The sequence below is a fragment of the Dermochelys coriacea genome, chromosome 14, assembly GCF_009764565.3.
Source record: "Dermochelys coriacea isolate rDerCor1 chromosome 14, rDerCor1.pri.v4, whole genome shotgun sequence".
NCBI classification, from domain to species: Eukaryota; Metazoa; Chordata; order Testudines; family Dermochelyidae; genus Dermochelys; species Dermochelys coriacea.
Window position 1 is genome coordinate 35,741,626 of NC_050081.1, and position 25,692 is coordinate 35,767,317.

General features: G+C 48.3%; 2 protein-coding genes and 1 pseudogene across 5 annotated transcripts in view; 2 read left to right on the plus strand and 1 right to left on the minus strand.

Annotated features, from left to right (window-relative positions):
* LOC119842642 (zinc finger protein 239-like) overlaps positions 1-25,692 on the plus strand; it is a 1,225,455-nt gene that overhangs the window by 1,045,251 nt on the left and 154,512 nt on the right. The gene's annotated exons all lie outside the window — the stretch shown is intronic.
* LOC119843367 (zinc finger protein 664-like) overlaps positions 1-25,692 on the plus strand; it is a 1,158,238-nt gene that overhangs the window by 896,385 nt on the left and 236,161 nt on the right. The window lies entirely within an intron of this gene.
* Positions 1,824-24,697, minus strand: LOC122455413 (annotated as a pseudogene).

Genomic DNA, 25,692 nt, shown 5'->3' on the forward strand with positions numbered 1-25,692 from the left:
TATGAAAAAGGCAGCAATTTTTCAGTAATAGTGAGGCTGTGACACTTTTGTATTTTTGTCACTGATTTTGTAAGCAAGTTGCTTTTAAGTGAGATGAAATTGGGGGTACACAAGACAAATCAGCCTCCTGAAATGGGCACAGTTGTCGGGAAAGGTTGAGAGCCACTGCTGTAACTCCTCTGACATTAATGAAGATACACGAGGGACAGAGGCAATGCATGGAGGGGGGAATGAGGGGTCAATTGCCCGCCCCCAGATTTACTTCTTAGTTTGTACTGAGCATGCTCACACAGACTAAGCATGCTCAGTAACAGCACTGAAGCCAACTGCCCTCACTCTCTCCCCCCACTCCACCCCACTATTGGCAGGCACAGGGTTGTCTCTGATTTTATGAATCAGAATCCCAAGGGGATGTTTTACACTGCAGCTGGAGGTTTCATTTCAGTTGCTAGGTAACAAATCGCTGGGCCATGTCTGGGCCTAGCCCCAGTCAGGGTAGTGATCAGCCCCACCTGGATCCTTCTGCAAACACCTTCCCCCACCACCTATTAACCTCTTCACTACATAGGGGAAACTGAGGCATGGAACATTGTTCAATGAAATATTATTTAAATTTCCCCTCCGCCGCACCCTCACCTCAGCCCGCTGGGACTGTCCCCATCTCCCTAGCTCTGGTCAGACTGGAATTGTCCGAGTTGCTTAGGGGAGTTGGGCGCCTGCCTCCCATGGCCTAGCCTCCTTAGAGGCCTTGGAAAATTCCAGGCTTAATCATCCCATCCTCCCCATTCCTGCCAGCCTCTCAGCAGGGGGTCCCTCTCTCTCCTGACTCCAGACAGGACCCCCCAAGCCAGCTGCCTCACTTGAACTCCAGCCAGCCACCCTCCCGCCAGAACCCTTTGCCCCCATGTCAGTCAGCCAGGAGTCCCGGGCAGCCAGGCCCTTCAGCCCTATGTTAGCCTGCTCCCAACAGCTGGATCCCTCACCCCATCTTCTGGCCAGCCCTGCCCTTCCCCAGCCGGGCCCATCACCCCACTTTGGGAACCATGGGACAAGGGGAAGGCGGTGAAGGGAAGGAGGGAGGGGTGACATCTGATGAGGCTCCTGGGTGTGACCGGGGGAAGCGAACTGGGACCGGCTGTACCATGGAGGTGGGGCATGGTGGTGAGGGGACTGTGTGAAGAAGGGACTTGGGTGGGGGAGTGGATTGGGGAATTGGGGAGAAGCAAGGATCTGAGGGAGAAAGTGGAGCTGGAAATGGGGGAACGTGAAAACTGAGCACTTGTATTTTTCGGGCCTGATGCAGGACCCAGGGGATGAATTCTCTGACCTATGTAATGCAGAAAGCTGATGAGACAACAGGATCTAATTGTTCCTTCATCCGCTAAAATCTACTAATCTATGTTGTCACAGGCAGGCACAAAACTGCTCTCAAAACTTTCTTCCCCTCTGTGGCAGATTTGGGTTTTCTTCTTCTAAATAAAATTCTGACAAAAAGGGTCTGCTCTCCTTGGAAAATTTTCAGTTGTTTATTGGGAAACCACCCCCCTGAATACGTTCAATTGAAGCTGAAATGTTCAGTGGAAAACCAAATGTTCAGGGCTTTAAGCTGCTGAAAACTTTTTCGTTTTTGGATGAAAAGTCAAACTTTTGGTCAGAACCCCCCCGCCCCCCGCCCACATATTCCACCCACCATTCTTGCCGAGTTTGCTGTGTTCCCCATTGGTGTTCATGTCACAGTCCCCTCTGGTGAACCATATTTATGTGCCCTCCCAACAAATGCTCAATAATATGTAGTGGGAGAGGAAACACAAGAGAAATAAGGGTATTTAAAAATATGGATTTTATTCTTACTTAGGTAAATGCAAATCCTAAAATAAACACAAGTTGGCTTTGAACGCTGAACATTTGCGTGAGCAGCAAGGACAACAGAGAAAGCTGCCATTTGATCTCACCTAACTAGGGAACGCTGGACAATCCTTTGGCGATTTTCACCTTCTGAAGCCAAGGAAGGCTCCCATCCTGGAATACCCCCAATCTACATGGGTGGTGCCAGGGGCCTGCATGGACCCCCCACTTAAATCACTGCTGATGTAGCAATGGGATGAGTGCTTAGAATGGCACCTAATGTTCAACGAGGGGCATATTTTCAAAAGCACCAAAGTGACTTCAAAGCCAGAGTCCCGTCGACTTTCATTGAGTTGTGGGTTCTCAAGAGTCACTCATCTCCTTTGAAAATGGGATTTAGGCACTCTGAAAATTTTACCCAAGTCTATGAATCCTCGAATGATTCTCAATGTTTCTTGTGTAGCTATCATTGCCTATTACAGTATTAGGATAACCCCAACTGAGATCAGGGTCCCATTGTGCCAAGTGCTGCACAGACACACAGTGAAAGACAGTCCCTGCCCCAGCTGAGATCAGGGCCCCGTTGTGCCAGACACTGCACAGACACACAGCGAGAGACAGTCCCTGCTCCAAACAGTTTATATTCTCCCTCATCCCTTTTCCTCCTATACATTTTCCTCTCATATTTCCTTCTATAAACATCCTCTCCAGTTAACTCCATGTTTCCCCCACCTCTAATCCCTCTGATCTCTCTCCTCTTAGAAAAGATCCTCTCCCACTCATCCGAGGAGGGATCTGTCCCCTCGCTCTGATCCCTGTACGCTGCAGTATAGGGGGCCTGATCTGTCTGCGCTATGAATTGTCTGCAGGGCATTAGTGAAACTGCGCTCTCTCTGGGCTCCAGTAGGAGGTGGCGTCGGCAGTCAGATACTGCTGTGAAGCGAGTGTTAGAAGCTGGGTTGGACAGATTAGAATTTCACCAGCTGGCTGTGCTGAGATTCTAGGGAGCAGATGCCAGATCCAGAAGGCCCCAGGGGATGGCGGGGAGGGGATACTTGATCTCGCGGCTCAGTGACACATTCTGACCTGGGAGCTTTTGTCTGCCACCCAGCAGAACGGGAAGATTCTCCCAGCAAAAGCGACTTCAGTGAAAGTTGAAGATCTGAGTGTTGTTCTCAGCTTGAAAAATGCCACCTGCCCCCTTCCACAGTCCAGGGTGACCCTGATCTTCCTGGGTTTCCTATCCGGTGGCAAGCTTGTCCAAGGAGAAGTGAGAGCCACATACTGAATTGGGTTTCAGCTGCCCCACAGCCCAGATCCCCTCCTCTGGCCTCCAGGCTGACCCCTCCCTTTCTCCTCACATACGTCTCTGGCACCCCCACGGCCCAGCTGCTCCCGTCCACCTCTACCATCCCAGCAATGTCCTCCCGAGGTGACCCCTCATAGCCCAGCACACAGGGAACAGGATCAATCTTCTGAAGTTGCCGGCACGTCCGGCCGTGCAGGTCCCCATCTCACGCTTTTCCCATCCTCAGACAGGATGAGATGAGGATGAGCCGTGTCTGGATCCAGGGTCACGTTTGCTGGGGGTGGGTGGGAGGGAAGAGAGAATCAGAGTGTTAGGGGCACTCCCTTAAATCCCTTTGAAAATTCCTGCCTTTAATGGAAAAGGAAAACCTTCAGCTGCACAAGATGGATAACTGGCAGGTCACCAACTTTGTTGCTGATGTACGGCTCAGCCAGCAGGTGGTGGGAGGAGCAGGAGTGTCTATTCCTGAGTCCATAGCAAGGTCCTGCCACTGAACCTACATTTTATTGTTATGGCATCTAAACTGCTCCCCTTCTTCTCTTTGCTGTTTTATCAGCTTCATTCAACAACTTCCCCTTGACAGCGCCCACTGGATGCTACTGGCAGAGGAGCCCAGCTGTATCATTATGACCTCATTTACTGACTCATTTCAACCATGGGATTGCAAAGGAACTGGAGGGCGTGAATGATGACTGGCTGAAATACTTCTGATGTCACAATGCTCCTCTGCCTGCAGTACCAAATGGGCACTGAGCGGAAATCAGGATTTTCTGGTGTCGGGGGTTTTTTGACTGCCATCAAAATCAATAGGGTTCTTCCCATCGATGCCTGGAAGGTTCCCTGAAATTTTAGAACTGATTGGAACACGGTCTTCAAAAATGATCACATTACAGACAGAGACATGCCATTGATTGCAAGGCCTCACCTCTGTCACTAAAAAAATGTACCTAAGAACATAAGAATGTCCAGACTGGGTCAGACCAATGGTCCACCTAGCCCAGTATACTGTCTGCTGGCAGTGGCCAATGCGACGTGCTTCAGAGGGAATGAACAGAACAGAAAAAATGATTGAGTGATCAATCCTCTGTTGTCCAGTCCCAGCTTCTGGCAGTCAAAGGCTTAGGGACACCCAGGGCATGTGGTTTGCATTCCTGATCATCTTGGCTAACAGCCATTGATGGACCTATCCTCCAGGAATTTATCTAATTCTTTTTTGAACCCAGTTTTACTTTGGTCTTCACAACATCTCCCGGCAATGAGTTCCACAGGTTGACTGTGCCTTGTCTGAAGAAGTACTTTCTTTTCCTTGTTTAAACCCACTGGTTATTATTTCATCGGGTGACCCCTGGTTCTTGTGTTATATGAAGTGGTAAATAACACTTCCCCGTTCACTTTCCCCGCACCAGTCATGATTTTGTAGAACTCGGTCATCACCCCGCTTAGTCGCCTCTTTTCTAAGCTGAAAAGTCCCAGTCTTATTAGTCTCTCCTTGTCCGGCAGCTGTTCCATACCCCTCATCGTTTTTCTTGCTCTTTTCTGAACCTTTTCCAATTCCAATGTCTCTCTTTTGAGATGGGGCGATCAGAGCTACGTGCAGTATTTAAGGTGTAGGCATACATGGATTTATATAGTGGCATTATGATATTTTCTGTCTTACTATTATCCCTCTCTTAATGATTCCCAACATTCTGTTCGCTGTTTGGACGGCCGCTGCACCTTGAACAGATGTTTCCAGAGAACTAGCCACGATGACTCCACGATCTCTCTCTTGAGTGTTAACAGCTAATACAGACACCATCATTTTGTGTGTATAGTTAGGATTATGTTTTCTAATGTGCATTGTTTTGCATTTATCACCATTCATCTGCCATTTTGTTGCCCAGTCACCCAGTTTTGTGAGATCCCTTTGTAACCCTTCGTAGTTAGCTTTGGACTTAACTCTCTTGACTTGTTTTGTATCATCTGAAAACTTTGCCACCTCATTGTTTGCCCTTTTTCCAGATAATTTATGACTATGTTGAACAGCACCGGTCCCAGTACAGATCCTTGAGGGACTCCGCTGTTTACCTCTCTCCATTGTGAAAACTGACCGTTTATTCCTACTCTTTGTTTCCTGTCTTTTAACCAGTTACTGACCCATGAGATGTACAAGAGATATAAATCCTGATGTCTCAAGCATAAGCCCACCACTAACTGATTGGCGGTCGGGATCAGGAAGTCATTTTTCCCTATGGGCATCTTATTCCAAATTTCCACTGTGGAGCAGGGTTGACAGCCTTCCTTGGTAGCCACTACAAGCAGCTTCAATCAGAGACTGGATACAGGACCAGATGGACCACTGGTCCAATTGAATACTGGACTAGAGAGTCCATTTGTCTGACCAGTTAAGAGAATTCATGAGTTCCTGGAGGAAACCCATGGGGCTTTCTTGCTTAGAGCAGAATGGTGTTTGAGAAATGGTGTGATTCACTGACTGTATTGACTAGCTCTTTAGGATCTTATATCACTTCTTAAATGCCCGAAACTAGAGTCCCCTTTTCAGGTGGAATTTCAAACTCTCTCTTCTCCTAAATCCCCACCCATTGATTTAGACAGAGGAGAATGAAATGGAGTTGGGTTGGGAAAAAGTTTTAAATAGGGAAGGAGGATTAGGATTAACTCTTAATTTCCTGGATTTATAATATTTGGTTTTGGGATCCTTGCAACATCCCTGTAATGTTTTTTTTTAACCCAAATTAACCCCATCTTAAAGGGTTGTTTTTTTGGGTTTTTGGGGGTTTTTTTGCCTGGGTATAATACAATACTCAGTTACACCATCAGTCCCTGAAATTTACCTTTGACCAACTGGCTCGACTCCCCTCTACCCCTGGCCATGCCCCAACTCCACCCCTTCCCCGCCCCCTCCCACTCTCATTCCAATCCCTTCCCCAAAGTCCCCGCCCCAATTCTAAATAGAGTCACTAGTGGGAGAAAAAGTGAAACACTTTAAATGTAGCTGCTGTCAATGTTACGAAGATATTTCTGTTGTTAATTAACATAACTGCAGATTCATTTAATGTAAAATAGGGCAGACATAAATGCAAAGAAACCAGAAAAGCTCTTTCTAGTCAGACAATGTTAATAAAGCTAAATAGTATTTAGGATTACTTAACTTGTTTGATCTCCACACCTCTGCCAAGAGCAAGGCAGCATGAACTAGTGGCAAGGGTACTGGATCAGAGTCGAGAATCCTGGGTACTATTTCTATCTCTGCCACTGACCTACTGCGTGACCTTGGCAAAGTCACTTCTAGAACCGGTTGGAAAATTTTTCTTGAAATAGTTTTCTGTCAGAAAATTCCATTTTGAGTAGATTGAACTTTTTAAAATTGTATTGATTTTGATGAAATTTTGTTTTGGGGGGGGGGAAGTAGGGGCTAGAAAGTTTTGATTTTTCATTTTGAAATTACTTCTTGTTCTTCCTTTTATATTAAAATAAAATAAAACGGATCAAACACAAAATGAAACATTTCAATGTATTGAAACAAAATACTTCAACTGACCCAAAATGAATATTTTTGTTTCTGCAATTTCATTTTGAAAAATTGCTTTTCATCCTGGATTCATTTTTAAAAATTTAACTGGTTTAATTTTTATGAAGTTTTGTTTTGGGGGAAAAAAATAAAAGGTCTGGAAATGTCAACATGACCCATCTCAATGTTTTCAGAACAAAAAGTTTTCATTTTTCATTTCAAAGCCACTGTTTGTTTCAAAATCTTTGTCATTTTATATTTTAAATAAATGAAATAAAAAATGGGTCAAAATCAAAATGAAACATTTCAAATGTATTGAATCAAAACATTTTAGTTGATCCCTCAGTGATTTTTTTCCTGGAATTTCATTTCACAAAAAATAATATTAATATTAATAATAAAATACTGCTTTTCATCCTGATTCAGGACAATTTTCCCCCCATAATCCCAACTTTTTTCATGGGATGGAAAATCCATTTTCTGACGAGCTCCAGTCACTTCCCCTGTCTGTATCTTTTCCTTCTTCCCTTCCTATTCTTTGTCAGTCTCATCCAGTGGACTGAAATTTCCAAACAGATCTGGGTGCCTAACCCCTTTAGGCCTCTTTGAAACCCCTTGTTTTAGGGCTTGTCCACACTACAGTGACACAGGTGCAGCATTGCAGCTATCCTGCTGTAGTGCGGTACTGGAGACACATTACAGTGATGGAAGGGGTTTTTCCATAGATGTAGTTAATACACCTCCCTGAGCAGTGGTAGCTAGGTTGATGGAAGAAGACCAAGCAGCTTAACTGCATCCTTCAGGGTTGTGGATTTTTCACATCCCTGAGCAATGTCGCTAGCTCAGCCTAAATTTTGGGTGTACACCAGGCCCCAGACTATGAGCTCTTTGGGGCAGAGAATGTTTTTCTTTATGGCTATGTCTACACTTGCAGTGAAGCATAGAGTCCATGCACTGCACAGCCAGCTAGTCTGGGTATATGTAGCCGTGCAGATGGGGAGGCACAGCTTAGATGACTTGAATACAGACACGCCAGAACCCCAGGGGATACATCCTACATGAGTCTCTACGTGTCCAACCAGCGCCCCCCATGTCTACACTGCTATTTTTAGCAACTTAGTGTCCCATAGCCTTCCTACTGCCAGAGCCTTTCCCTGCGGCCTTCCTTCTGCCAGAGCCTTTCACTGCCGCATGTAGCTACACAAACCCTAAACACCGCTGCCAGGGTAGACAAGGCATGAAGGGTATGTACAGAACCTAGCACAATGGGGCCCTCATTCTTGGGTGGAGCCTCTATGGGCTACCGTAAAGCTACTAATAAAAGGGAATCTGTGTCCATCTCCCATTTCTCATCAGGTGGGAGAAAGATGATCAGTAAACAGAAATCCATACACAGACGCCGATTTTGTGATTTGCCGAGGGGTGTTCGACCCCTGCTTTGCCCCAAGCCCCACCCCCACTCCACCCTTTCCCCCAAGCTTGCACCCCACATCTTCCCACCCACACTCCACCTCCACCCTGCCTCTTCCCACCCCGCCCCTCCCCCAACACCTCTTGCATGCCACTAACAGCTGATCTGCGGTGAGAGGGAGGCTCGGGGGGGGGGGGGGAGAGGGGCCGATCACGGGGCTGCTATTTTTTTTTCCATGGGTGCTCCAGCCCCGGAAAGAGTCAGCGCCTATGGATCCACACATGTATACAACTTCATCATTATAAGAAAGTTCCCCTCATCAGCTTTCCCTGAGTCAGCTCAACTGAAACGAGATTCCCCATTAGCTCCAGAAATTTACCTTTGTCCAGCTTTGGTTCAGACACAGTCTCTAAAAGGGAGGGGGGGAAAAAAAGGAAGAAGAGGTGAAATCTTGGTTGTTCTGACTGGGGAGAGATGGCTATTGTAGATTTTTGGATCAGGGACCAAAATGGGCAGTCGGACTTCCTGCATAACACAGGTCAGAGAATTTCACCCAGTGACCCTGCATGAAGTCAGTAATTTCTGGCTACAATCTTTTGGAAAGAGACACCCAGTCTTAATTTAAAAACTTCCAAGCGACGGAGAATCCACAATGTCTACAGGTAAGTGGGCCTCAGTGGTCAATTATTATCGCTGTTAAAAATGGGTGCATTATTCCAGGCTGAATTGGTCTGTCTTCAGTTTGCGGCCGTCGACTCTCATCCTGCCTTTGCTAGATGAAAGAGCCCTCTGCTATCAGAAATCTTTGCCCCGTGCACATGGTGGCGGTGAAACCACCCCCCCTTCAGGGCAGCAAGCCCCTGGCCCCGCCCCTTCCTCCTGAGGCCTCCCACAATGGCTGGAGCCCTGAGCCCTCCTCCCCGGCACTGACAAGAGGACAAAGTGGAAAAAGCCCTTATAGCTGTGGCAGCAGGCCCAGGGCTTTGGAAACTGGACCCAGAGTGAGTTTGCTTTGCTTTGCAGAGCTCCCGCATGGACACAGAAACTTCTTCCTGGTCTCAAGACACAGGGATCCACTCTCCCTGGGAAGTGGCTTGTTTTATATGAGCTTTTACCAGGCTGATCTCAACAAGTAGGACCTGCTACCCACTGAGCACACAGAACTAGCATCTCCTCTCAGAGTCAGAGACATGTTCTCCCTCTAGCAGTGACAAGCAGCACAGAGCATACTGACCCCCTCCCCAGTAAGGCTGGTCAAAAATTTTCCATCCCAAATTACTTTTCAACTTAAACATTGGATTTTCGACTAAATGGAAATTTTTCACAAAAAGTGGCAACTTTCCACAGAAATGTTTAATTTATTTCTTGACAGTCTGAACACCTGAAAACTGAAAAGATTTTGGCCAAAAATGCTGCCCTGGTGCCTCATGGGAATTGTAATTTGGTTTGCTCATGTTCCCATTCTCCTTTATGGGACAGGCTCTCGAACTGGACTACATCCCCCAGGATACACCACAGTCAGGGACTCCAGGATGCCGAGCATACCTCCCTCAGGAGGAGACTGTGGTGGATCATGGGAAATGTAATCCAATCAGGGAGCCCAGGCCATAGAGGAGAATGGGAGCCTGTGGTACCTAAACTACAGTTCCCATGAAACATTGCAGCAATATTTCTAAATTTAAATATTTAGTTATTTGACTGAAATATTTTTGTTCGATTTTTTTGGGGTGGGGGAGGGTATGAAAAATCAATTTTTTTCCAGGGAAAATGTTACTGCAAACATTTTTGGCTTTGTTGAAAATTTCCATGGCGGGAGGGGTAGAAAAAGAACAACAACTATATCTGGCCTTGCTCTGCTCCCTAGTTGCCTATGCTGGGATAATTGCTTTGCAAGGGGAAATCATCCAGATAAGCTGGGGGACATGGGGCTACCAGGTGCCACAATCTAATGCATTTTGGTATCTGTACAGTGCTTTGTAAACCACTAGCTACTTGGGCTTCAATTTTCATAGTGGTTTAGGGGAACTGGGTGCCTGTCGCCTATTGGGATTGGGTACCTAACTCCTATGGGAAAAAAAATCCTTGGAAAATTTGTCTTAAGCATCACCTCCGCCCCTTTGCCCTGGTGAGATAGGAAAGTTGTTATCCCTTTGTAAATATGAGGCAGGAAAGATAAGTGACCCAAACCAGTGGCCATGGTTCTCATGGGTTTCTATAAGGCAGATCATGCATAACCTGTAAGCTAGTGACAAAACTCTGAGCTCTCTGGAGACATCTTTTCATTATATGTGTGCACAACATCTACAGCAATGGGGCTTTGATCCCTATACAAGTAAATCATTATTTTAATCATAGTCAAGAATGGCCCCAGAGTTTGTTACCTTTAAATTTACTCAGAGTGTGCTCCAGAAGTGTGTGCTTCTGAGAGAATTCCTTGACTCTCCTTTTCAGTTCCAGAGGAAGAGGTGGGGGACTCTGAAACTTCCCTGTCTCGTATCTAGGGAGAAAAATGGCCTGTTGTGAGTCATTGTTAACTGATTTCAACAACAATAAAAATGTAGTGAGTGAGGAAGAATGATCAGACTCTTTTGATTTAAAAAATACCTTTTTTTCTAAATCCAAAATTTAAAAGAAATTCTTTAAAAAAAACCCACCCAAATCACCCAGCTCTACTTTTTTCTTAAAGTGAATTTAGTTCCAATGGAAGGTGATAAACTGACAGGCTGTAGAGACTTAGGTTCAGATCCATAACTAATGTTAATTGGCATTGTTCCATTAACTCCATTGAAGTAATGTTCATTTTTACCAGCTGGGGATTAACTTTGATTTGCACCAGCTGGGGATCTGCTCCCATTGACTGCAATGGAGTCATGGTCAACATACCCCAGTAGCAGGGGGTCTGGCTGAAATGACTTTAATGGAGTTATGGCTAATTATACAAGCTGGGAATCTGGCTCCGATGACACTAATGGAGATTTGCTGATTTACATCAGTGGGACATCTGGTCTTTCTGTTCCCTAATGAGCCAAAGAACTGGCTCAGTGACATTCTCCAACCCACCACCCCATAGGGTCATGTATGCCCGCGGGTTAGCGAGATACATCTGTCAAGGTGACAGAACCGTTCCAGCTCCGTTCAGTCATTGGCTGCTCTGCTTAAATTGTTGACAATGGGGGCATGAAGGGCTTTTGTGATGGGGGGACTGCCCATCCGGGAAGGAGGTGGAGTGAGACCCACTGACCCCTTTCAAACAGGAGTGAGGAGTCATGTATTTATGAGGATAAATACAACACCCTTGTCTCATGGCACGTTTTAAATTCACTGGGACATGCACCAAATTGACAGGCACAACCCTGAACATGCAGACTGTGCTTAACAGAAAGGATAATCAGGGCACTGTGCTTAACAGAAAGGATAATCAGACTAATAATCAGATAATCAGTAAATGACTTCATGCCATTTCTGACCTAGATGGAGTTTTGCAATCATTGACTCAGCAGTTACTCGGGTCATGGGCAGCAGACAACACCCCTAGGTAGATATTGGTAGGTAGCTATTGACTAGACAGCTAGTTGTTTGTTAGCTAGGTAGCCTGTGCTACCTTAACTGGTAAAGGTAGGTAGGTGAATAGCCCATATTTCATCTCTGATCTCCTGAAGCATCCAGATCATCAGAGGAGTGGATAATTCATAGTGTATCTGCAGCTGAATCTGCATTCTGGACACTGGGGAAACATAAGACGGCTCAGAATTCTGGGGTTGGAGGGAGATTAGGAGCTGCAGGGAGCTTTGTCCTTTACCCAACACCTTCCCAGCATGCTCAAGTGTGAGGGGGAGTGAGAAGGAGCCATGTACCTGCTCAAGGTGCTTCTGATGTCCTAGAGAGGAGAGAGAAAGAAAAGGGAGTTCAGTCCCACACACTATATACTGGAGATCCCTCTTGCTCTGAAGTATCTAATTTGCTTATTTGAAAATCCCTCTGGGTGCCTAAAAACCTTTGAAAATCTAGCCCCATGGCAGATAGGATTCTGAGCCTCATTGAAAGTCTATGGGATTTAGGGTCCAAAATGCCTGAGGGACTTTTGAAAATGGGACTTAGGCTCCTAAGTCACTTAGGTCCAGATCCTCAAAGGGCTTTCAGCACCTAACTCCCACGGAAATTAAGGGGAGTTTAGAAGTCTAAATACTTTTGAGGATCCATCCCTTAGGTCCCTTTTAAAACTTTTACTCCCAGGTCCCTTAGCTGGCACGCAGCGGAAGACTCATAAATCTTTATATGTATAAACCTGTACAGCCACTAGAGGGGAAAAAAGACACAGGTTGTCATGAGTTACATAGGGCATCACAACAGGTTAGCATTCAGCCGTGGGCTAATCTGCCAATGAGAACTTTTGACAAATGTATCCCTCATGATACGGACTCATTCCAACCAATAGAAGTATAGCATGCAAATTAGCTGGAGAGGAAGGAGATGATTGGTTGAGTTCTCTCTGATGTCACATTGGGTCAGGTAAGCCTCACCTGAGCTATTGACTTGGCCCTGTCTGCCGTCTATTAATCTGAACAATCAGAGATTCTCGGATTGCCCATTACTTGTGACCTTTAAATCAAGACTGGACGTCTTTCTAAAAAATACACTCTAAGTCAACCAAGAGCGGTGAGCTACATACAGGAATCTCTGGGTGAAATTCTCTGGCCTGTAATGAAGGAGATCAGACAAACTGATCCAAATGATCCCTCCTGGGCATAAAATCTATGAAAGTTATGAGAAAACTCATGTGTTTAAGTGCTTTGTTTAATCAGAGAACCAGTGTGCTAAGCACCTTGTACATCAGGACCTCAATGAGTAAAATAATGTATGTTTCTGCAATGCGGTGTATTGTGAACTTGGACTTCGATAGCAAAGAGTCAGGGACATGTTTACTAAGGGCTCTGGGGTACCTCTCACACGGTCTCACCTGCAGGAATTCACTTGGTGGCTGCCGGCACTTCCCCTCCATCTCACTGATCAGGGTCCCGAGACGAGTTTTCTCCTGAGTGAGCCTGGTGGTGAATTCTTCCTGCCTTTTCAATATCTCCTTGTCCAGCACTTCCAGCTGGGCCAACAGGAGCAATTCTTTCTCCTCTAGAAACAGATGGAGTTTCTCAAATTCCGACAGAATCTTCATCCTCTCGCTCTCCGTCTGTTGCTGCGATGAGCAGACACAAGCAGGGAAAGGGTGGAGAGAAACATGTGACGGCCCATACAGAGTAACATTTCCAAAGGAGTCTGTGGCGCTTTGGGGCTTCACCCAGACCAGCAAGGGGCTCTTTCACCACCTGCCCTGTAACCCTGGGTGTCTCTGTGCTGTCCATCTTTGGTTCAAAGCCCTTACACCAGCAGCCTGCTCAGAGCATGATGGCCTCACCCTACCTGCTACCAGTCCGGTTACTCCTTCAATTCCCCCCCGCTTACTTGGTCCGTGACCCCCCAAGAGCCAGAGTGGGGCATGGGAGGGTGAGTGGGACAGGATGGGGGAGGGGAAGCCACGCTCGGGGCAGGATAGGTGAGCCATCGATACCTCTCTGGCCAGAGACATCCCTGAGTGCTCCTCCAGGCTCCAGCAGCAGCTGCTGCTCTTCCTGGCCCCCGGGGGCAGAGGCCGGTTACTGCAAGTAACAAGATTTTTAGTGTCCAGTCAGCAGAGCTGACTGGATAGTGCCAGGTCCCGTTTCCGACTGGCCTTCCAGTCGAAAACCAGGCATCTGGCAACGCTAAGCCAGGAGAGGAGCTGGGGCTGGGGCTGGAGTGGAACTGGGGGCAGAGCGAGTCTGGGTGGCGCTCCCTCCCTCCCGCACCCGGGGAGGGGGGCTGGCCCAGGCTTCCACAACCCCTAGGACATTCCTCTGCGCCCCCTTAGGGGGGCACACTCCACAGTCTGGGGACCACTTTTGTATGGTGACACCAACAGTGTTTCCAGTCCTGTGTATCCTCGAAACCATCTCCCATCACTGGCACCTCACAAAAATTATCAAGTTCGCTAATACACACAAGCCTGCTAGGTTAGCTGTGGATTTTACCCTTCAGCTTTATATACAGCCCTGAGATGGTTTTATAACGAAACACGGGTACATTTGCAAACAAAGAATTGAGACTTAAGTGCTAACGAGTAAGACTAGAAGAGACAGATTGTGATTACAAGGAAAACACAACAAAATAGGCTTTTAGTGGCTAAAACGTCATTCAGCAAGTTGTTGCTCTTTGTCTAAACAGGTTTCTCATTCACATTAAGGGCAGATCTATACTTAAAACGCTGCACCGATGCAGCTGCACCACTGTAGCGCTTTAAAGAAGACGTTCAAATCCGACGGGAGAGAGCTCTCCTGTCGGTGTAGTTAATCCACCTCCCCAAGAGGCGGGAGCTAAGTAGGCAGGAGAAGCTCTCCCGTCAACACAGCACTGTCTACACAGGTAGGTCGGATTTTTCACACCCCTGAGTGACATAGTTATACTGATCTGTAGTGTAGACCGGACCTAAGTCTCCAGCAAGTGTAGCCTTCTGGGCTAAGAAGGCACAGCTTTCAAAGGATCAACGCATAGGTGCTGGAAGTAGGGGTGCTGGGAGTGCTGAAGTGGTTCCCATCATATCCAGGATTTACAGGTTTGGTTCAATGGCTGTGAGCACTCCCACTGTACAAATTGTTTCAGCACCCCTGAATCAAAGGGTGCTATATTCTATTGTGCCTTCAGTTGCGCTGTACCCTATTGTGGCTAGTGTGCCTTGTTATGGATAACAAAATGCCTTTTTGTCTCTGCTTATATCTTCCCCAAGTTCATTAACCCTGTTTCAAGAGGCAGGAGGCCAGGGGTGTCAGCTCCATCCCCCGTCGTGATTTCAACCCATAACCAAGTCTATATCCAGTAGTTAGGTCAACTATAGTACACAAAATTTGTCACAGTCCAAAAAAAGAGACAACTAAAATCGTTAATCACTTTTAAAAATTGAGTCCAAAATTCTAACTGAAAGTCAATTGGACTTAGGTGCCTGAGTGCCTAAATCAATACTGAAAATGGGACTTAGGTACTTAAATCAATAAGACCTTGTCTGCATGTAAAAATTAGATTGACCTAGCTACATCTCTGAGGGTTGTGAAAAATGTCGCTCCCTGAGTGCTGTGGTTAGGATGTAGACACAGCTAATTTGATGGAAGAATTCTTCCATTGAGCTAGCCACTGACTCACGGAGAGGTGGATTAATGACATTGGTAGAAAAAAACCTTCCGTCGATATAGGATGTGTCTACACTATTGTGCTACAGGTGTAGCATAGACATGGCCTAAGGGCTTATCTACACGGATTGATTTCCATAGTGAACTAATGTATTACACATTAATTGGTCCATGCAGACCTTGCTGGTGTAAACTAAATGTTTCCTAATGAGCTTTAACAGCATTTCCAAGGCACGATCCAAAGACCACTAAAGTCATTGGAAAGACTTGTATTGACTTCTGTAGGTTTTAGATCAGGACCATATTATTGTGAGTTGTATTAGGATAGTGCTCAGAGGCATGGGGGTTGTTAACAGTCTCCAGGAATTAAAGATTAATTTTTAATTGAAGATTACATCATGGGATGAAACCTCCAGGAACAAGTCCCACCAACATGGGCAACCTTACAGAAGCTCCAACTGAGATCAAGGCAACATCACGCTAAGTGCTGTACAAACACACGGTGAGAGATTGTGGGTTGGAGGAATAGCGGGGGGAGAGAGGGATGTACTGAGACTCAGAAGGCAGAGCGGTGGAGACACAGCCCGTTGCAGGCTGGGATGGAGGGTCCCGGAGGTTCCTACCTGCTTCCCGGGAACGTTCCAGCCCCTCTTTGTCCTGCTTCCTGCTCCTCTGCCTGATCATGGGTTCTCCAGCCCCATCTGGGTCCTGCGCTGTCCTCTCTCCCCTCTCGTGAGTTCATATGGAGGCAGAGCCCCATATTATTTCCATTGTGGGGGTGCTAGTCTCCCCTCCCACCACTCGGTTCTGCCGCTCTCGGTGAGAGACAGTCGCTATCCTGAAAGTCTGAGTCTAAATAGACAAGGGGTGGAGCTGATCTCATTTGCATGGGCACACCCACCCTGCCTAGGTGCTCAGCATGATGGGATTGCTTGCCCAAATGGTCACGTTTGACTGGTGTGGGATCCCCAGTCTCCTTGTTATTGGGGCAGGAGTAATAAAGGGTTGTTATCCTTGCTGTGTGAATCAAGGGCAGCAGAACTGTACTTCGCATTTTCCGATTGAGGGACCCACCCTCAACTAAACAGCATTTGCTAGGCTGGGGACATGGGTTCCAAAGCCTAGTGAGTGGGAGGGTGGCTGGTCTTGTGTAAGGGGTTCAGATACCATTTGACTTGCTAGCTTGCCACTGTGTAATAACAGAGGTAATTTAGGCTCAATTGAGAGTCTTGTTACACTCTACAGAGCTGAAATCACTGATACCTAGGTCTAAGTATTAGCACTGCTTTGGTACAGTGTCTCTGATGCAAGAGACTGCCTTGTGTGCATCATCAGTGAGGCTCCCTCCACTAACAGCTGAAATCACTAAGAGCTATGTTAAGTGGAGGGCCCTGAAGGCATCTTGGTACTGCCAGCACAGTAGCTGGTAGAGAGGTGTGGTGAGCAGTCAGAAGGGCAGCTGGTAGAGAGTCATGGCAAATGGCCAGCAGGGCAGCTGGCGGAGAGATGCGGCCGATGGGGCAGCTAGCTGAGAGTGCCAGAGCAGAGCCCTGCAGAGAGTGGCGGTGAATGAGTTCTTGAGCAGTGGAGTGAGTAAGGTGCCTCCTTCCCTCCTCTCCCCCCAGGATGGGAGGTGAACTCTGCAGATACACCTCTGAACTCTGGGCCTGCACTGTCCAAGGACAGCAACTGTGAGTGGGGTGCAGAAAAGGGACGGTTAAAGGACTTTTGGGTTACTAGACTTAAGAACCTGAAAGGAAAAGGACACTGCCCAACTTCCTTGGTGGTGAGTCTTTTGCTCATGGTTTAGGTTTATAAACCCTGTTTGCGATGTTTCCCAAAATTAATGCTGCATTATTTCCTTCCTTTTATTAAAAGTTTTTTTGCTACACTGAGACTGTGTGCTTGCGAGAGGGGAACTATTGCCTCTTAGAGGTGCCCAACTGTGACTGGCAGAAGTGTTACAGAGTTGCACATAAATAAGTGATAATACATTATAGAGCATCGCACATTACTTTGCACGACTCTAGTGGTACTCAGAGTCATCACATAGGTTCATTTGCTAATGAGTAAGTACCAGCAGCTCCTGGCTTGTTATTTCCCCATTCAATTTCAGTGCAGCAATGCCTTCCATCTCCTTCTTCAACATCTCCAAACGACTCCTAATTTGTCCCTAGAGAAAAGAAAAGTTACTTCCACCTGAGGATATTTTTCAGAGTTATGTATAGATTGACAATTATTAATTCAGTTATAAAACACTCACAAACTCTGTCCTTCAAAATGTATATACACATCATAAATTATATATGAATAAAGATAATCTGCTTTGTCTAGCAAAATTCATATGTCACCCTGGATAGAAGAAGACGTCACATCTGTCAGCCATGCATTCAATAGCAAAATAACAAATATTATATACATGTATTTGACAGACAGAAAGTTAAGTCAAACTGCATGCTCCAATCAAGTTAAATAGACAGGAATATTAGGCTCTAGAGACATTATTGTAAATATAGGATGGAGTATTAAAATCCACAGTTTAGAATAAAACTAAATATCACACTTGATCATGTATGTACACAAAACTTAATGACATTTCGCAAGAAAAGAATTTGAAAATGAATTTTCACGAACATCTACATGATCCCCAGTCAGAATACCGCCTCCTCCTCCCTGCCAGTGTAACGTAATAAAAACAGCAACAACAATATTTATCAAAATTTAAAATTATGGGTGAGATTCTGTGCAGTATCTCTTAGAGATATAGCACAGAACTTACGGCCCAGGCACTATGATGGGAATACAGAACTAAGCAATGGATCCCTGCAAGATCAGGTCTTAAGGTGTAAAATCAGCAGTTGTCTCTTGTCTGGATAGAACTAGGAATATTAAGTACGATACACACATTTAAGATTCTTTTCATAGCTCTTCTTTAGCAGGTCACAGCCTTGTCTGTCACTGATGCAAAGTAAACAAACTCCCAGGCAAAAGACTTTGCTAAGGTGAAGTTCCGGTTAAGAGCGCATGCCAGTAACTTATTAAACATGAAAAAGAAAAAACGTTGCAGTTATGTAGTTAACAACCAATAAAGGTACATGAAATGAGATCTGGCACTAAATGACTTTTTTTTCCCTCTGTGGAAAATTTTCATTAAAAAAAAAAGCAAGAAAAACATCTAATATTTTTTAGCAAAAACTGAAATAGTTTTGAACAAAAACTTTTCCCCCCTGAGGAAAAAACCCAACATTCTTGCGCAAAGCAACCTGCTTCCATGAACACTTTAATTCAGTTGAAAACTCAATTTTTCATCAAAACAAACAACAATAAAGTTTCCACAGAAAAAGCATTAACCAGGCCAAGCATTTGGAAGTTAACTGCTCCAGACGCTATGAGTGTGGCCAGATCATTGCAGCGGCACAAAGGACCCTTAAACCAGCCCTTATAGGGGAATCCTGAGCCGATGTCAAACTCTCTTCCCTCAGCATATAAGGTGTTTAGGGAGCAGGGCCTAACGCAGTGGTCCCTAAACTTTTCAGGGTCAGATCCTCTCTTACTCCTGTTCGCAACCAATCCCCCGGGGAGCTGGGGCCAGAGAAGGGTGACCAGGTGTCTGGTTTTCTACCGGAACACCCGGTCGAAAAGGGATCCTGGTGGCTCTGGTCAGCATGGCTGACTGGGCCGTTGACTGTCTGTTGACTGTAGTGGGGCTGGCAGGCTCCCTGCTAGCCTGCTTGCCACGCAGCTCCCAGGAAGCAGCCAGCATGTCCCCCCTCCAGCTTCTATGGGTAGGGGCAGCCAGGGGGCTCTGCACGCTGTCCCTGCCCCAAGCACCACCCCCGCAGCTCCCATTGGCTGGGAACCACGGCCAATGGAAGCTGAGGGGATGGTGCCTGCGGACGGGGCAATGTGCAGAGCCGCCTGGCCACATCTTGGCATAGGAGCCAGAGGGGGGACATGCCACTGCTTCCAGGAGCTGCTTGAGGTAAGTGCCAGCTGGAGCTTACACCCCTGAGCCTCCCCCAGGCCCCAACCTCCTGTCCCAGTCCTGATTCCCTCCTGCCCTCCAAACCCCTCAATCCCAGCTCAAAGCACTCTACTACACCCCATACCCCTCATCCCCAGCCCCAGTCCAGAGTCTGCACCCCCAAACAAACCCTCACACCCCCACACCCCTGCCCCAGCCCACAGCCCCCTTCCATACTCTGAATCCCTCAGCTCCACCCCCCCAGCCTGCAGCCCCCTCATGCATCCCAAACCCCTCATCCCTGGCCCCACCCCAGAGCCTGCACCCCCAGCCGGAGCCCTTACCCCCCTCTCGCATCCCAACTCATTGCCTCAGCCTGGAACCCCCTCCCACATTCTGAACTCCTTATTTCTGGCCCCACCCCAGAGCCTGCACCCCCAGCTGGAGCCCTCACCCCCCTCCCGCACCCCAGTCCCCTGAGCCAGCCCGGTGAAAATGAGCGAGTGAGTGAGGGTGGTAAGAGTGACCGACGGGGGGGGGGGAAGCAGGGGCAGGGCCTTGGAGGAGGGACGGGGCATGGGTGTTCGGTTTTGTGTGAGTAGAAAGTTGGCAACCCTAGGCCAGAGCAGAGCTGTTGCTCCTGGTGAGGAGGGAACACAGACGGGGTAAGGGGGCCGAGGCTGGGGATGCAGCTGGGGTGGGTCTGAGGCCAGACTGGGAATGGAGCCCCGCCTGGGGGCCAAGGCTGGGAGTGGAGCTGGGCATGGAGCCAGGAGCCAGGGCCATGGCTGGAGTGGAGCCAGCACAGAGTTGGTGGCGGAGCAGGGCTGAGTGATGCTACCTCCCTGCCCCCCGCAGTGCCTCCCCGAATGTTCCTCCCCTAGAGGGGTGCACCCCACAGTTTGGGTACCAGTGGCCTAGTGGACTGCACGAGCTATGGTGAAGGCCATTTTACCTATCACCGTCTCAAGGAAGTGGGAAGTTGATGCTAGGTGCCTCTTCACCTTTCTCTCCAGCCCCCAGGCTGAGAGGGATTGAGGAGTGGTCCTTGGCAACCTTCTGCCCTGATACACCTGCAGGTACCGTCCCCTCGGCCTTCTAGAGAAAGGAATAAGAGAGCAGCGTGAGGGTGGAAGCCCAGTCTGGGACGATAAGGATTTTGGGAAGAGACGGAGGGCAACTTGCCCTCTTCCCATCTATTTCAAATTCTCTCTGCTCTACGCCCCATTGAGGGGAGATTATAAAGGGGTTGGGAAATGGGCTATGCTAAGGGATAGCCGGGACACAGGGTTGGAGTTCATCTCTGTTGCCAGCAGGGGGCAGTCTCCAACCTCCCTGTGGAAACCGAGTGCAGCTATAACTTTCAGCCAGGATCCAGACTAGAGAAGGCGCCTGGGGTTTACACTTGACCTGCTAACTCATGTTAAAACGACAACAGCCTTCTACCTCGACTTAAGAACCCACCTTTTATTTTTCCAGTGGAGACCTGCACGCCACCAACGTGGGAGGGGAGAACGCTTCCAGCACAAGTGTGCATAGGACAGGCTGTTGGCTGGCCTATGCAGGGCCCCTTTTATGCCACAGGCTAGGGGGCGTATCGGTCTAATCTATCTATTTACCTATTTGAGGGCTTGTCTACACAGGGAAGTTTGCTGACCAAGCTACACAGCTATAATTATACTTGCATAGTTACACCAGTATAGCTCCCTCCATGGACCCTGTTATTCTGGAATAAGAGGGTATGCCTTCACCGCAGGCAGGACAGCACGTATCGCCGGAGGCCTGCTTGGTGTGGCACTCTGTCCCCCTCTAGGGGCAGCTAGGCCAGCTAGAGCAGTGATCCCCAAACTTTTTTGATCATGCCCCCCGTTACCCAGTCCGTGCCTCGCCCCCTGCCCCAGGTGGTGAATGAGCCAGGATGGGAGAACCTCTCTCCGCTGGAGCCATTGCTGAGGGCTACTCCAGACTCCAGCAGCAGCTGCTGCTCTTCCGGCTCCCCAGTGGCAGATGCTGGTTACTGTGGATAACCTGGCAATCCTACTGGGGTCGGGGGCTTCAGCTGGAGCAGAGCTGGGGGCAGAGCAGAGCTGGGTGTCCCCCACCCCCGCATCCCCTCCAGGTGTTCTTGCACGCCTTCTGGAGGGGGGGCATGCCCCACAGTTTGGGGACCACTGAGTTAGAGATTGCTGAGCCTGCTACCGCCTTGGCTAAGAAAAACATGTCTTTTTAACTCATGCAGCAGTGGCTCATGCATTAAGCTCCAGAGGTCCCAGGTTTGATCCCGGCCACCGTGGTCGGTCGGCGTTACCCTGGGTCACTAAAAATAGCAGCGTAGACACCTCAGCTCCAGCTAGTCTCCTAAGAACGTACTGCACAGGGCCAAACGCGGGTGGCCAACCCGTGCCTCAGTGGCTACGCCGCTGTGCTCAGCAAGCTAGCTCAGGCATGTCTACACATGCTGCCATCCCCCATCACGCCTCCTGATTCCTGTGTATGTGTAGACACACCCTAAGAGCCCACATGGGGAGTTATCCTGCTGTAATTATAGCGATATAATTACACTATTTCCCCATGTAGGCAAGTCTTTAGGGCCTTACATAGCCTCCACGCCCATCGGGTCTGAGCACCTCACAGTCCTGACAACATCGACACAGAAAAGTGCCGTTCACCTGTTTTATGGAGAGGCTAAGGGACTTGCTCAAGGAAGCAAGTCAGACACAGGAAGTCTGTGGCAGGACAGGACATGGAACCTAAGACTCCAGCATGCACTCCAAGCAGTGGCAGATTTAGAGTTAGTGGGGCCCTGTGTGCAGCTTCATTTTTGCCCACCCCCCCAAAAAATAAACCCCAAGAAAAAGAACATTCTCTCCTATCTTCCCCCTGTTTTTCATTCTTTTTTTTTCTTCATCCTCCTCCTATTTTATAAGTAATAGGAAGTAAATGAAAATAAAGTGAGGTAGCTTGATGGGGCAGGGGGTTGGGGTGTGGGACGGGGTGAGGGGTGCGGGCTCTGGGAGAAAGTTTGGGTGCTGGGTGCGGGCTCTGGGCTGGGGCAGGGGGTTGGGGTGTGGGATGGGGTGAGGGGTGCGGGCTCTGGGAGGAAGTTTGGGTGCTGGGTGCAGGCTCTGGGCTGGGGCAGGGAGTTAGGGTGTAGGACGGGGTGAGGGCTGCAGACATATGCCAGCCACTTCCAGGAGCGGCACGGTGTGGTGGGAAGGAGGCAGCGTGGGCAGGGAGCCTCCTTAGCCCTGCTGTACTGCAGCTGGCATGTCTCTGCGTGCCCCTTGGGGGAAGGGGGGCAGTGAGTCGGGCAGCGTGTGAAGCCTCCTCCCCCCCGCCAGGGGCATGCAGAGACCTGCCAGCAGCCGTCGGCTTCTGGGAGCAGCGTGGGGCCACCGGCCATGGAATGCAGGCAGCCTGCCTGAGCCCTGCCGTGCTGCCAGCCAGGACTCGGGGGCAGGTTGTCAGATGAGATTGGTCCTGCATTTTGGGGGTCCCCTGTCACTGGGGGGCCCTGTGCCACCGCACTGTTTGTTTCATGGCAAATCCGCTTCTGGCTCCAAGCCCTGGCTTGCATCAGGAGGTGACCCTTGGGACTTGCTGCTGGAGGTCTTCTGCGAAGTGCTGGCTCAGGGAGCTGCCCATGCATGAGCCTACGTTTTGATCACGGGTATTTTTAGTAAGAGTCATGGACAGGTCATGGGCAGTAAACAAAAATTCACGCTCGTGACCTGTCCATGACTTTTACTAAAAATACCTGTGACTAAAACTCCCCCCACCCCTGCCGCCTATGAGCTGCCGGGCCATACCCATGGGAGCCAGGGAGCCCCCCACCCCAAAGTAAGTGGCCTCCACACCTCCAACGCCCTGCCCTTCGCTCTGAGCCCCCTCCCACACACCCAAACTGCTGCTGCTGGCCCAGGGGTTGCTGCAAAAGTCCCAGAGGTCCTGGAATTCGGTGACAGACTCGCAGCCTCACCTATACGTCAACCAGGCAGCGCTGCCGGAGCATAGAATGGCCCCAAGGGGGGAACTGGAAAAAGTTTTGGTTACTCCTCTCTAACTTTCAAACTCAGGCCAACATGGGGCTCTGGCACGTGGAAGGTGATCGCCATTACAAGGAGGGATGCCCTTGTCATTAAATCACTGATGTGGAATCCTGAGGGATCCTCTAACCGCGTGGGTCCCAACCTTTCTAGACCACTTGTCCCCCTTTCAGGAGGCTGCTTTCTCTGGCGTACCCCCAAGTGTCGTCTCACTTCAAAACAACTCACTTACAAACTCAGACATAAAAATACAAAAGTGTCACAAGTTTCAGAGTAGCAGCCGTGTTAGTCTGTATTTGCAAAAAGAAAAGGAGGACCTGAGGCACCTTAGAGACTAACAAATTTATTTGAGCATAAGCTTTCGTGAGCTACAGCTCACTTCATCAAATGCACAACCACTAGTACTGAACAATTGCTGACTGTCTCGTTTTTACCATAGAATTATAAAATAAACAGATTGGCATATAAATATTGTGCTTCCATGTCAATGTATACTCTATAGAGTAGTATAAACAAGTCACTGTCTGTCTGAAATTTTAGTTTGTACTAATTTTACTAGTGCTTTTTATGCAGCCTGTTGTAAAACTAGGCTGATCTCTAGAGGAGTTGATGTACCCCCTAGAAGATCTCTGCATGCCCCCAGGGGGACAGGTACCCCCGGTGGAGAACTACTGCTCTAAAATATGCCAGGGGTCTCTGTCCAGCCCAGAATCCTGAGGGCACAACGCAGTTTAAAGTTGGCACTGCCCCCTCTCCCCCTGGTCTGTGCCTGCTGCACAGAATAGCACACACAATGAGGCGTAGTCATATCAGACAGTTGTGCTGGACAAGGATTCCTTCCTACCTTGTACTCCTGGGCGGCCTCTTCTATGGGAACCACCATGTGAGCCCTGTGTTCCTTGGACCTGTCACACACCACGCAGATGGGGGACTGGTCCTCTCGACAGAAGAGTTTCAGAGCCTCCTGGTGTTTCTCGCACACTCTCCCAGCTCCGGCATCTTTTGTCGATTGCAAATGTAGCTGCTTGGCGATTTCTACCATGTTGGCCAGCTGCCTGTTCGGCCTGAGGTTTCTCTGGGGAAAGGTCGTTCTGCATTGAGGGCAGGAGAAGTCTTTATCCGAGCCCTCCCAGCACTGGGTGATGCAGACTCGGCAGAAATTGTGCCCACAGTCTATAGTCACCGGATCATTAAAATACTCCAGGCAGATGGAACAAGAAGCTTCATCCTGGAGGCTTTGCCTTGCCTTTTCAGCAGCAGCCATGGCTCATCCCAGGCAGGAGAGCAGTTTAATTTCACTTCCCTGTTCCCTGAAATGTGCTGACCCTTGAACGAGAAAGGGGAGTTTCCCTTCCTGTAAACAGGCTTTACGTGGAGTTGAGTCATGGTTCAGAACCGCAGCTTCCTGGTGATAGCTCTCAAGTTTGTCTCGCTTACGGAACAGAAGTTGGTCCAATCAAAGATATTACCTCACCCGCCTTGTCTCCGTGGTGGACTGCAAGATAAAGGACCAAAGCGGTGTAAATCTGTGTAAAAGAGCACAGCTGTGTAAATCTGTGTAAAGGAGCACAGCTGGTATCACAGCCAAGACACTGAAGAAGGGATCGACTAGAAGTGATTTTCAAACTTTTTGTACTGGTTCACACAGCAAGCCTCTAAGTGTGACCCCCCCCATCAATTAAAAATGGGGGGTTAATTTAATTTAATGGGGGCTCAGGGGGAGTTGACCGCTTGCGACCCCCATGTAACCACCTTGCAACCCCCTGAAGGGTCACAATCCTCAGTTGGAGAACCCCTGGGATAGAGCATGATGCAATGGAGCTGTAGCACAACTGGTTTATTTGGGGGACCCAAGGGGGGTAGGGCAGGAGCGATCAGTCCCGGCAGCAGGAAGTGTACTGTATCTCTTTGGTGGTGTCCGCAGTACAGGCTCTCCTCTCTGTCCCCTGAGCTGGTGCAGTCTTGGATGCAGAAAATAGGTTAAACTCATCCCAGCGGGAGCAAGGTCTCCCCTTCTAGAGAGCAGGGAAGCAGCAAATTTCTCCCTCCTTGTGTCTTGAGCTAACACACATCTGTTTCCTTATGACGACCTATTGCTAGGACACCTCAGGGTTGGCTGTGCAGAGCCCTTTATCTGGAGCTGTAGGGGGTGCAGAGAGAGCTCCATGAATGAAATGACTATTCACGCACAAACTGAAGTGAACGTTTTCAGTACGAAACAAAACAAGCTGAAACAAGTTTTGTCCAAACCCTGAAAGAAATTTCAAATGGAACCAAAAATTCCAGCTTGTCCAACACACAGTTTTTATACTGATTCATTCAAAAGCTTTTGGTTGGTTGGTTGGTTGGTTGCTTTTTCCCCCCAAAAATGCTTACTACTTTTTTTCAAACCAGCCCT